Consider the following 12,720-nt stretch of genomic DNA (forward strand, 5'->3'; position numbering starts at 1 on the left):
TAATTTTGTTAGAAAGCTTTTATTTAACAAATACAAACTTCATAGGTACAGCTTTAGGAATATAGTGGTTTTTCCCTGCATACCCTCCCTCCCACCCCCACTCCCGTCCCACCTCCTACTCCTTCTCCCATCCCATCCTTCATTAAGATTCATTTTTAATTATCTTTATATACAGAAGACCAACTCTGTACTAAGTAAAGATTTCATCAGTTTGCACCTACACACACACAAAGTTTAAAGTACTGTTTGAAGACTACTTTTACCATTAATTCTCATAGTACAACTCATTAAGGACAGAGATCCTACATGGGGAGCAAGTGCACAATGACTCCTGTTGTTGATTTAACAATTGACACTCTTACGTATGATGTCAGTGATCACCCGAGGCTTTGGTCATGAGAGGACGCTGTTTGCCTCTTACCGGATATGGTAGCATGTGTGCGCGTGTGTGTGTGTGTGTGTATACTTTCTAATTGCAGGTCCTTTTCTAAGTGCTCTGTGTATTAATGTATTTAAGCCTGAAAGTACCGAGGTAGGTTCTAGTTCTGTCCATTTGATGGGAGAAACAAGCAGAGACGACCCAGTTTAGTTGCTCAAGATCTCACAGCTCCCGAGTGCCATGGTCTCTCAGAAACCACGGAGTGAGCTAATGATCAGCAAACATGCTGTGAGATGCCGGCTTCCCGTTCTTTTCCTTCCTGTACCTCGGTACCTGCTCCAGGCGTACCTGGTGTATCCATTTATTTATTCATCTACCATGTATTTTTTGAGCACCGACCATGGGCCAGGAGCCTAGGGAGGGGTCGAAAGACACAAACTGCAGGTGCTGGGAGCAGGCATTTTGCTGGGGGCACCACCAGGACCACGAAACAGCCACAGCCCATTTCCGCGTCATGTCTTCCAGGGTTCAGTCCTGCCAACCCTTCTCAGCTCCATCCACGTGGATCCTCCCATGAGCTCTAGCAGCCTCTGAAGTTGAAATAATGCCACGGACTCCAGCTTCTACCTCTCCTGAAAATTCTGTTTCCATCTTTTCAATGAAAAAAATTAATACTTAACAGCTACTTTAACTTCTTCAAAAAAACCTCTGACCCTTCCCTCCCCACTCCCTATGCAAATCTTCTATGCCCATTTCCCCAGTCTTCACATCCAGTCTACCCACAAATCTGGTCAAGTTTACCTTCAAAATATGCCTCCAGTTTAAGCTATTTCTTTATCTCCAGCACCATTATCGTGGTCCAAGTCACCAAGACTCGGCTCTCTCTTCTGCCTTGGTCCCCAAGTTCTATTTCCAATGTAGCTGGAGTGATTCCTTCTAAAGGTTAGGTCAGGCCAGGCACTGTGGCACGGGAGCTGTCACCTGTGATGCTGGAATCCGTATTGAAGTGCTGCTCGGCTTCAAATCCAGCTCCCTGCTAGCGAGCCTGCGAAAGCAGTGGAGGATATGGGCCAAGTGCTTGAGTCACTGCTAGCCGCCTAAGAGACCCAGCTGGAGCTCTGGGCTCCTGGCTTTAGCTTGGCCCATCCCTGGCCATTGTGGTCATTTGGGGAGTGAACCAGCAGATGGAAGGTCCTTCTCTCTCTCTCTCTGCCACTTTCCCTTCAAACAAATAAAAACAAACAAGCGCAATGAGCAACTAGGGGCGAGGTCAGAGCAGGGATCCACCTGTAAGGCCTCTGGTGGCTCTGTCTTGCAGGGAGGGAGGTCCAACGCTCTCGCCCTGGTGGCCAAGGCCCTCCCTGATCCGGGCCTTCCTGCCCCTGTGTCTGCTTCCCTCTGTCACCCTGGCCCCTGGCTTCAGGGCCTCCACACTGCTGTCCCTCAGACCAGACTGCTGTCCCCAGACACCTGCACAACCACCCCCCCCCCCCTTTTGCTTCTTTGGGGTCCCTGCTCAGAACACCTGAAGTGAGACACCATGTAAGAGAGCACCCCCACACACACACTGTGCTCCACCCGCCTTGGCTGACCCGCCATGCTTTCCACTCTGTGCGTTCACTCCCTGTTCTTGCTGCAGCGGCTGCTCCAGGACGCCAGAGCTGTCCCATCTCTGCTGTATCTCTAAGGCCCACGTCCACGCCGGGTGTACAGGATCCCCGCCATTGCTTGGAAGGACTGAGTCTTTCCACGTGCCACGTCATGGAAAATGCACCTTATGAGGAGTGGAGCCATGGAGTCCAAATACTTTTTTCCCACCAAAATGAACTTATCTTGGAAGGTGATTTCCCCCCACCTATTTTTGAAGCACGCTTCTATCTGTAAGATATCAGCAGACGTAGTGCTGTGAGGAAGTGCGTATCTTATTGCCAAAGTCTTGAGGCAAAAATCAACATTTCTGCCTAGTACCTTTACTTATTTATTTATCATTTGGGAGGTGTGTGTGCAGGTGCCTGTGTGTGCGCACACGTACACACACACATGCACACGCACACAGCTCCTTTCTGCTGGTTCACTTCCCAAATGCCTACAGTGAAGCCAAGAATGGAAATTAATTCAGGTCTCCCATGTGGGGTGGCAGCGACCCCGTTATCTGAGCTATCACTGCTGCCTCCTGGGTCTGCATTAGCAGGAAACGAGCCAGAAGCCAGAGGTGGGCATTGAACCCAGGCACTCCCATATGGATTACAGATGTCTTTTTTTTTTTTTTTGAATATGGATTTATTTGAAAGGTATGGTGACAGAGAGAAGAGAGAGATTGAGAAGCAGATTTTCAATGTGCTGGGTCAGTTCCCAAATGCCTGCAACAGGCAGACTTGGGGAGGCCAAAGCCAGGAGCCAGGAACTCCATCCTGGTCTTCCACGTGGGTGCAGGGCCCAAGGACTCGAGCCATCTTCCAGTGCCTTCTCAGGTGCATAGCAGGTGCGGGGTCAGAAGTGGAGCAGCTGGGACTTGAATCGGTTCTCAGAAAGGCAACGTGGCATCGTAAGTAGCAGCTTAATCCACTGTGCCACAATGCTGGCACGTTTTTTAAAGAGACTTATTTATTTTTTGAAAGATAGAGTTACAGAGAGAGAGAAGGAGAGACAGAGACATCTTCCATCTGCTGGTTCACCCCCACCCCCAAAAGGTTGCATTGGCTGGGGTGGGCTGGGAGCCAGGAACTTCTCCAAGGCCTCCTATGCGAGTAAGGGCCCAGGGACTTGGGCATCTTCCACTGCTTTCCCAGGTACATCATCAAGGGGCTGGATGGGAAGTGGAGCAGCCAGGACTTGAACCAGCGGCCTCATGGGATGCCAACCCCACAGGCTGCGTCCCAACCCTCCGTGCCACAGCGCCGGCCCCAACAATGTGGGCATCTTAGCCACTAGGTCAAGCACCCAGCCCTGCCTATTATTTATTATTATTAGCATTTCAGTAATTACAGGAAACAGTCACCCGTTCATTATTGGACACAGAGCAAGCAGGATTGGAGTTCCACTCTTTTTTTTTTTTTAGGTTAATGGCAGAGCATGCCATGAGTAATAAGTAAAACATGAGGAAATGGAACAATTGAATGGAAGAGAGTGGGAGTTAAACTTCCCTTCCTATAGGACTTACATCATGAAAAAACAAACCATGTCATTACTGTGCTTCCTACGCTACTTGGCGTGCTCAAGCCAGACGGCACAGAAATCCATTTCCTAGTGAAATCTACATTGTTCCATTCGGCATACAAAGAAGGGATCTCCTATGCGAGCAAACAGCAGGGTCCCCTATGCCGTCCACTGGGCCTTGAGTGGCCTTGTCGAGTGTCTCGGAAGTCTCTGGGAAGACCCGTGTGTCATCACGTTTGCTCCTCCGAGTGGCCTTGTCCACAGCATTTTTGCCTGGGAACCTCATCTCTCCGTGCCATGGGATATATTTTCCCGACTAAAGTTGGTATCTACTTGCAGATTCTCCTAACCATGTGCTCAGTTCCAAAGGGATTTTGGCATCCAAGCTGTCTTACTCGCCATTCCCGCAGTTTCTTCACCTTGTTGCCGGGAGGGGGGGTTTCCGGAGGCCTCGCTCCTGCTCACTCACCAAAGGTTCACTCAAAGCCTTGTCTGTGCTAGACCCAGGGCGAGGAGCTGTGCAAGCCAAGATCGGCTAAGACCCTGCGGCAGGCACCCCGCCCCGAGCCCGTGCTACCATCCTCTGCCTTCCAGCACACGTGAACCAGCTTCTTTTGCTTCTGTCTCTTGACCTGGTGACTGGGGTGCCCGTCGTTGGCCCCAAGCCCTGGTCTCTTCTTCTCAGTGGAACTCCACTTTTTGTAGGAGTCACGGGGCACAGGCTTGCTTGGGAGCAGGGACTGAAACGCCTGTGCAGGTGACTGGTTATACCCCAGCATTCTTGGAAACACCTGCAAGGCCATCGCATTTTCTTATGCATTTCCAAGAATGTGGGTTTTTCATTTTTGCTCTCAGAGAGGGAGTTCTCGGGATGAGGCGCTGTGGGGCAGGGCCCTGGGGACTTTGCCGACCACTGGGGAGTGAGCAGCTAGACACCCACACAGGTCATGCCACAATCCTGGTCTCGGTTTGCCCCTTTGCCCAGCAGGGACTGGTGTTACGTTAGCCAGTCTCAAGCCAGATATATGCTTGGGTCACCTGTGGGTGTTGCTAAGACGCAAATCCTGATTTTGTGGGTTGGCGGTGGGGCCTGGGATTCTGCACCTCTGTGCCCAAAAGGGTGAGAGGCCAGGGCACTCTGCACGTCTCTCTTTAAAAAAAAAAAGGATTTGTTTGTTGAAAGGCATAATGACAGGCAGGGAGAGAGAGAGAAAGCAGAGGTTTTCCATCTGCTGGCCCATTCCCAAATGACTGCAACTGGACCAGGCTGGAGCCAAGAGCCAGGAGCTCCATCCGGGTCTCCCACATGGGTGGCAGGGGCCCAAGCACTTGGACCATCTTCTGTTGCCTTCCCAGGTGCATTAGCAGGGAGCTAGATTGGAAGTGGAGGAGCCGGGATTAGAACCCCAATATGGGGTGTCGGCATGGCAAGTGGTGGCTAACCAGCTGTGCCAAAACATGGCCCCCAGGACTCTGCTGTCTGTCCTGAGTGCCTGGGTGCTGGTCCAAGGCCCACAGTCTGAGTGGCAGGTGTGAGATCAGCGTTGTCCAGCGGAAAGGTAGTGAGAGCCGTATACTCACATGCAATGCACAATTCCTAGTAGCCACATGAAAAAGCAAAAATGAATAGGTAAAGTTAATAATGATTGCAATAATAAGGATCGTATTTAACATGACTTAGCCCAAGTAGTGTTTTAACACGTCACGGAGAATTGTGAGTGAGGCCTTCTGCCTCCTTCTCCCATAGTCGGTCATCTCAGTCCTGTGAGTACGAACATTCACAACATGCCTGGGTGTGGACCGGCCACAATCCCAGGGCTCAGTACTCCCTTTTAGAGGCACATCAGCTGGACACCTGGGTCATTCCAGGCGGGACCCCCTCCCACTCCCACCGCCCATGTCCACTTTGCCGTCCAAACAGGCTGCTGCCTCCAGGTGGCGCTGATGTCCTGTGTTTGCTCTCAGGAACCCTATTACTGGATTAGTGAGCGAACTGCTCAGAGGCCACTCATTTATTTACTGGGTCATTACTCCCTTCATTCTTTCACTTCACAATTCTTGTTTCCAGGATCTACTAACAAGTATATTGTATTTCTTGTATCTTGTTCACAACTAGGGCCTAGTGACATCAAAGTAAATTATGGAAGGGCATCCTAAAGTCATTGCCATTCATTATGGTGGTGGTTATATAAGTTTGCTTTCTGACTATACAATATTTTTAGATAGGGGATGGTGATCTGCTGGTTAATAAAGCAACGCAGAAATGGGAAAATTGCTGGTGGGAGATGCCGGATTTAAATAACATTTTGTCTGTTGTTAAAGAGGAGGAAATATCACCTCTTTAATTTTTCCCAATTTAGGAAGACTAGTGCTTTGCATTCATGGTTGTTATGTTGCAATTTCTGAAAAGGAAGTGATGAATACAAAAATTAACCAGTTCCAAATCTAATTTTGCCTATATGCTGGCCACACTATACCAGGAAAATCACATTTTCTGGAAGAATAATCTTAGTATTCAGACTTAGTTTTTTCTTTCTTCTTTTTTTTTTTTTAAAGATTTATGTTATTTATTTGAAAGGAAGAATTTCAGAGACAGAAAAGGAGAGAGAGAGAGAGAGAGAGAGAGAGGGAAACTGGTTCACTCCCCAAATGGCTGCAATGGCTGGGGCTGGACCAGGCTGAAGCCAGGTGCCAGAGCTTCTTCTGGGTCTCCAACATGGGTGCAGGGGCCCAAGGACTTGGGTCATCTTCCACTGCTTTCCTGGGTGCATTAGCAGGGAGCTGGATCAGAAGTGGGGCAGCGGGGACTGGAACTGGCCCCCATAGGGGATGTCGGCGCTGCAGGTGGCAGCCTACCTGTTATTCTATGGCGCCGCACCCCCCCCCCCCAGCCTTAGTTTTAAGAAAACGTGTCCAAATGTATTGTGATTGTGTCCTATGTTAACATCAGGCGCCCCGCGTGAGAGTGCGTGGAAATTCTGTCCCATCTTTGCAGCTTTTTAGTAAGTTTAAAACTATTCCTAAACAAAACATCTAGTTTCAAAAGAGAAGGCCCAATGTCCAGGTTTTAAAAAGCCTGATGCGATTTCTTTCGCCTGAGGGTTCCTGTGATGACAACCTACAACCTGCAGGGGGCAGTCTGCAGGACCTGTGAGGGCTGAGCCTGGCCTCAGTGGGGCCAGGCTGTGAGCTGGGCCTGAGCCCCTCACCTGTTCTGTCCTTCCTTCCTGCCTCCAGCAGACGGGACAGGAAATCCCGGAGTGAATGTATTGGTCAGGTTCATGACAAGATTGCATGAGAAGCCAATGTCCCAAGTCCTCCCACGTAACACACACACACACACACAGTTCCTAGTAGATACCTTTTGGACAGGTATGACACAAAATTATGTGTAGGGGTATGTGTGTGTGTGTCCACACGCGTGTGTAAGTGTGTGTGTGCTTGCATGTGGGTATGGGTTTCTATGCACGTGTGTATACACACATGTATATGTATGCATATTGACATGTGTATTTGTGCCTGTGTGCATGTGTGTATTCACATGTGTATGTATGTATATGTATGTATATACGTGCACATGGGACTTGTGTGTGTCCACACGCATGTGTATGTGTGTGCCTGCATGTGTCTGTGTGTATGGGTATGTGTGTCTATGCACACACATGTATATGTATACACGTTTGCATTTGCACCTGTGTACATGTATTCACATGTGTATGTGTGTATGTATGTGCACATGGGACTTGTGTGTGTCCACACGCATGTGTATGTGTGTGCCTGCATGTGTCTGTGTGTATGGGTATGTGTGTCTATGCACATGTATGCACACACATGTATATGTATGCATGTTCACATGTGTATTTGTGTCCGTGTACACGTGTGTATTTGCATGTGTATGTGTGTATGAGTATGTGTGTATGCATGTGCACATGGGACTTGTGTGTGTCCACACACATGTGTATGTGTGTGCCTGCCCGTGTCTGTGTCTGGGTATGTGTGTCTATGCACATGCACGTACACACATGTATATGTATGCACGTTCATGTGTGTATTTGTGTCTGTGTACATGTGTGCATTCACATGTGTGTGTGTGTATGCATGTGGGATTTATTTGTGTGTGTGTGTGTGTGTGTTGGAGCTGGATTAAAACCCTTTCTTTGCCACCCGCTGGCTCTGTTATTTTGGGCAGCTTAGCACGTGTGCTCTGGAACACGCTTGCTCCTCTGGGGAGCAGGATTGACATGTCTTTTACTCTGGGGATGCATCACGGAGTTCAGGGAGGGAGATGCTACACGTCTCTAACGCTCAGTCTGGCGCCCTGTTCATTCTGGGGAGCAATCACCCAGAAATGTCCCCAGATGCTTCCACGCCTGCCTCCCTGGCTTGGAGAGGATCGCGGTGCCCAAGGACAAATGAAGGTGAGACCTGAGCCACTCCCTGGGCAGAGTCTGCTCCCCCCACCCCGCACTCTCAACTTCCCGACGCGTTTGAGCCAAGAGCATCCAAGGCACACGGCGAGCGCTCTGCTCCTGCCCTGTCTGTGGCAGCCACGGCAGCCTTCCCAGGAATCTTACCGGGAGAGGGTGATGAAGACCTCGCAGTATTTGGCTCGCTGTCTGATGCAAGCCGCCTGGGTGAAAAAAGTGGCTTTTTCTTTTTGTTTCATTTGCTCTTTCTCGGGCTTTCCCCCACCCCTCCCCTTAGTCCACATGTGACTGCCTCTGAGACCGTGCCCATCACGAAGATTCTCGCTTGCTTCTGGAAAACACAGCCCAGAGGAGTTTTCCTCTTCAGATGCCCCCTTCCGCCCAGGCCAAGAGACCAGGGTTCGGTTCTCAGCTGGGAGGAAGGAGAATCTGTCTCCTTAGACGCGTGGGCAGATCCTGACGGCAGAGCGTTTTGCCAGGACCCAGGAGGAGCCCACGCAGGCACGGCGCAGAGCGATCCGCCTGTGCCACGGATTTGGAAAAGGAGTGGAGGGTCGGAGGCAGAGAGAGGGCTGTTTGTCAAGGTGAGTGGCAGACGGTGGCTGACATGAAGGACGTGTGGCAGCAGAGAATCAGCGTGAGTGCCCATCAGACACCAGGGTGACCCGAAGGAGCGTTCTCCTGTCTTCTGGGTAGGAGTCACGCAGATTGGGACATGAGTGACAGTCGGCCCTGGGGATGAGGAATCGACTGAGACGACGATCCTTCCCCCTCCCCTCCCCACCCAGCCCCCTGCCCCTTGCATCAGCCTCCCGTGCTCCCGTCACCGAGTGGCCAGTGGGACGGGCAGGTGCACAGGTTTTGTCACCGCATGAAACCGAGCGTGGATCCTGCTTTACTCCTGAGTGACCCCTGCAAGTCCCTAAGTGTCTCCTCCTGCACTTCCTCCTCTGGAAACTTACATAGCTTCTGCCTTGGTGACCCAGCGAAGCCGGTGTGGCACTCGCATCAGGCAAAGGGAAGGAGAGAGCCGTGTGAGCTGGGAGCCCGGGCTGCCAGTGAAGTCCCTTCCCCGTCTCTGTGGCTGGGGGTGGCGGTGGGGGAGTCTTGGTCAGCTCCCACGAGATGGACGTTACCAGGCTCCAGTGTAGAGCATCCCGCCCTGAGGACCTCAGCTCCGAACAGCCCTGTTGGGAGCCTCGCCTGCCCTCGACTTCCTCCCTCCCACCAGGCACACGTGGGTGATTTCCCTAGGTGCCCATTAACTTCCTTGTGTGCCTGAGAGAGAATTGAGAGTCTGAAGTGCAGACACGTGTCCGAGCTTACCCAGATGTGAAGTGGGCAGGCTAGCATCCCAAGGCTGGCCCATTGTTTATATAACTTGTTGTTTTTATCACTTTATTTTCATTACATTCCACAAGGGTTCTATGCAATAGTTGTACATATTTCTAGGGTGCGGTATGCTATGTTAAGACATTTATACAGTGTGTATTAATCAAATCACAGTGATTAGCATTTCATCTCATTTCATTCTTTTATTTTCATCCACTTGACAGGCAGAGCAATAGTGAGAGAGAAAGGGGAGAGAGAGAGAAAGAGAGAGAGAGAGAGATGCCAGTTGCTGGTTTATTTTCTTAAATGCCCAACAGGCTAGGGCTGGGCCAGGTGGAAGCCAGGCGTCTGAGACTCCATTTAGGTCTCTCCTGTGGGTGGCAGGGGCCCATGTGCTGCCTCCCAGGACACAGGAGCAGAAAGCTGGATTGGAAGTGGAGCAGCAGGGACTCCAACTGGCCCTTGGATATGGCGTGCAGGTATCCCAAGCAGAGACTCAACCGTGTGCATTTCTTTGTGTTTGAACCCTGCAGGCTCCCGTCTTGTAGTTCCTCCTAAACTATACCATCGGTTACCAGGAAGCACAGCTTCCCCGCGGGGGCTCATTCTACCACCCTGTGTGTGTGTTGCTGCCTGTTACCCAACCTCCCTTCTGTCCATTAGCAATCACTATTCTCAGTTCGGTTCAATTTGCTAAAATAAAATTGTTTATTTTATTTTTACTTATTTGAAAAGAGGAGGGGGGGGTTCCCTCCCCGAATGTCTCCAATAGCTGGGGCTGGACCAGGCTGGAGCCAGGGGCTGGGAACGCGATCCAGGTCTTTCCCACTGGCTGTCAGCACCCCAGGCTCTCAAGTCCTCACCTGTTGTCCCCAGAGCACACGGCTGGACTTGGAGGAGCCGGAGCTCAGATCCAGGCGCCCAGACATGGGCTGCAGGAGTCCCCAGTTCACCTGTTGTCTCCATTTATTTTCTCCCGGGGTCTGAGAGGGAGCCTGCTCTCCCCAGCTCCCCATCCCCACACGTCTTCTCTCCTTCCTTCTCCTCCTGCCCTCTTCTTCCCTCTTTCTTTTCCTCCTTGAGATGGGACACTTTCTTTACTCAAGAGTCCAGGGGCAGTGTGCAAGGACACTGAAGCCAAGAGAGTGGAGCCTGGGATTTGTGCCGTGGTCAAGACACAGGTTGAGACACCTGCAGCCCGTGCTGGGTGCCTGGGCTCCACGCCCTACTATGTGCACCCTGGGAGGCGGCAGGGCCGGCTCCAGTCACCGGGTCCCTGCTACCATAATGGGGGACCTGGATTGAATTCTTGGCTTCTGGTTTTGGCCTAGCCCAATCCTGGCTGTTCAGGCATTTGGGAGAGTGAACCAGTGGATGCGATTCTCTCTCTCTCTCTCTCTCTCCCAGTTTCTCAAATAAACAGATACATACATAAAGACATTTCTGCATAAAAAAGTGATCTTAAAAACACAAAGTGAGCAAGAATCAAAAGTCCATATAATTTGTCTCTCTCTCTAAATGTTGCTTTCTTTTAAAATGATTTAAAAATCTTCTTTTTGAAAAAATTATATACTAATTGCACAGGAAATCCATGAGCACAGTTCCATTGTGAATTGAACATTACCGATGATGCTGGAATCTCTCGACTGTTTTCATCTGAGTCCCTTCCACACAGGTACCTGCCCTCAGTTTAGAATGGTTTTCTAGAACTTTAAACAAGCATTCAGGCACATCCGTCTAGACCCAGATCAACAGATGCATCGAATCTGCACAGGAATGGTGCCCATTTTCCTAATCCTGTCGTCTGCTTGAACAGTTTTAGATGTGCCCCTAGCTGGACGGACACGTCTTCCTCCCTCTTTTGCTTCTCCACAGTGAGAAGCCTTCAGAATCTCAGCGGTGGTTTCTGCTCTGTGGCAATCAATGTTCCAAGGAGCAGTGTGGACACACCACATACACACACACGCACACACACGCACACACACACACACACACATGAGCGTTTCTCTGCTGGATACCATGATGCTATGACTGGGATACAATGGGTTGCACCCATTGGCTCCACTCCTTCTGTCGGCCCTGTTGTCAGACAGTTAACTCCAAATCTCGTTCCCTAATCACTGGGGGGTTCCTCGTTTCAACAAATTGTCAGTTGTGTAGTTTGGAATTTTCATGATCTTCAGGTTCGTGTCACATGGCTCGCTTTACACTTTTTTAAAAAAATTATTTATTTATTTGAAAGTCTGAGTTACACAGAGAGAGGAGAGGCAGAGAGAGGGAGGTCTTCCATCCGCTCCCTAATTGGCTGCAACAGCTAGAGCTGGGCAAATCTGAAGCCAGGAGCCAGGAGCTTCTTCCTGGTCTCCCACATGGGTGCAGGGGCCCAAGGACTTGGGCCATCTTCTACTGCTTTCCCAGGCCATAGCGGAGAGCTGGATTGGAAGTGGAACAGACAGGACTCGAACTGGTGCCAATATGGGATGCTGGCACTGCAGACCGTGGCCTTACCCACTATGCCACAGCGCGGCCCCTCGCTTTATTGCAAAGATCAGCCCTCCATCGGCCTGGTTGAAGGGATGCGTGTGTGTGTGCACGTGTGTGGGTGCACGTGTGTGCATGTGTGTATGATTAATGGAGTAGTAGTGGATGTAGCCACTTACACTCCTGCCAGCATTATGCGTCTCTTTTCAAACATTAAACATTTTTGCCAATTTTGCGAGATGTGCTCATTTCCTCATTGTTTTAATTTGATTTTTATCTAAATTTTCTCTTCAAGGCAAAAATGTCCTCCCGAGGGGATTTTTACATCCTCATTGGGCAGGAGGGGGCCCTGTCACAGCCCTGCCCCAGGCAGGAGCCCCAGGTACCCGCTGCAGAAGGCGTCTGGGATGGCAGCCAGGGCCCCAGCTCCCCTCTGCTGGGTCAGGCCAGGGTTGGGGAACTCTCGCTGTACACCTGCCGTCTGCCCTGGACCCAGCATCTGGGAGCTCTTTCCAGACCCTGGAAGTGCTCCCTCGCCCCCTGATTTCCTATTTACAAGTGCTGCATTCTCTGCCTAAGATGCCCATTGCTTTTCAAGACAGGGGGCTGTGCGCCGGAATGCTGACAACACACACGTGCTTTGTGATTGTGAAATTACCGCGTGTGCAATAGCCAAAAGTTGTAATGTTGAGTGTAAAAAAAGTATTTGGCCCTCAGAGGCAACCATTGCTAAGAGGAAAATGCGTGTTTTGAAGAAAACAAAATTTCAGGTATGAGTGTAACTACCTTCTTGACAGCTCTTGTACATGTCGGCAGTACCTGTATTTAAAAAAAAATTATTTGAGAGGAAGACACAGAGAGGGAGGCAGAACCAGTGGTTCACTGCCAAGATGCCCGCAACAGCTGGAACTCCGTCTGGGTCTCCCAAATGGGTGACAGGGACCC

This window comes from Lepus europaeus, chromosome 8 (genome assembly GCF_033115175.1).
Source record: "Lepus europaeus isolate LE1 chromosome 8, mLepTim1.pri, whole genome shotgun sequence".
In the NCBI taxonomy this organism is placed as follows: domain Eukaryota; kingdom Metazoa; phylum Chordata; class Mammalia; order Lagomorpha; family Leporidae; genus Lepus; species Lepus europaeus.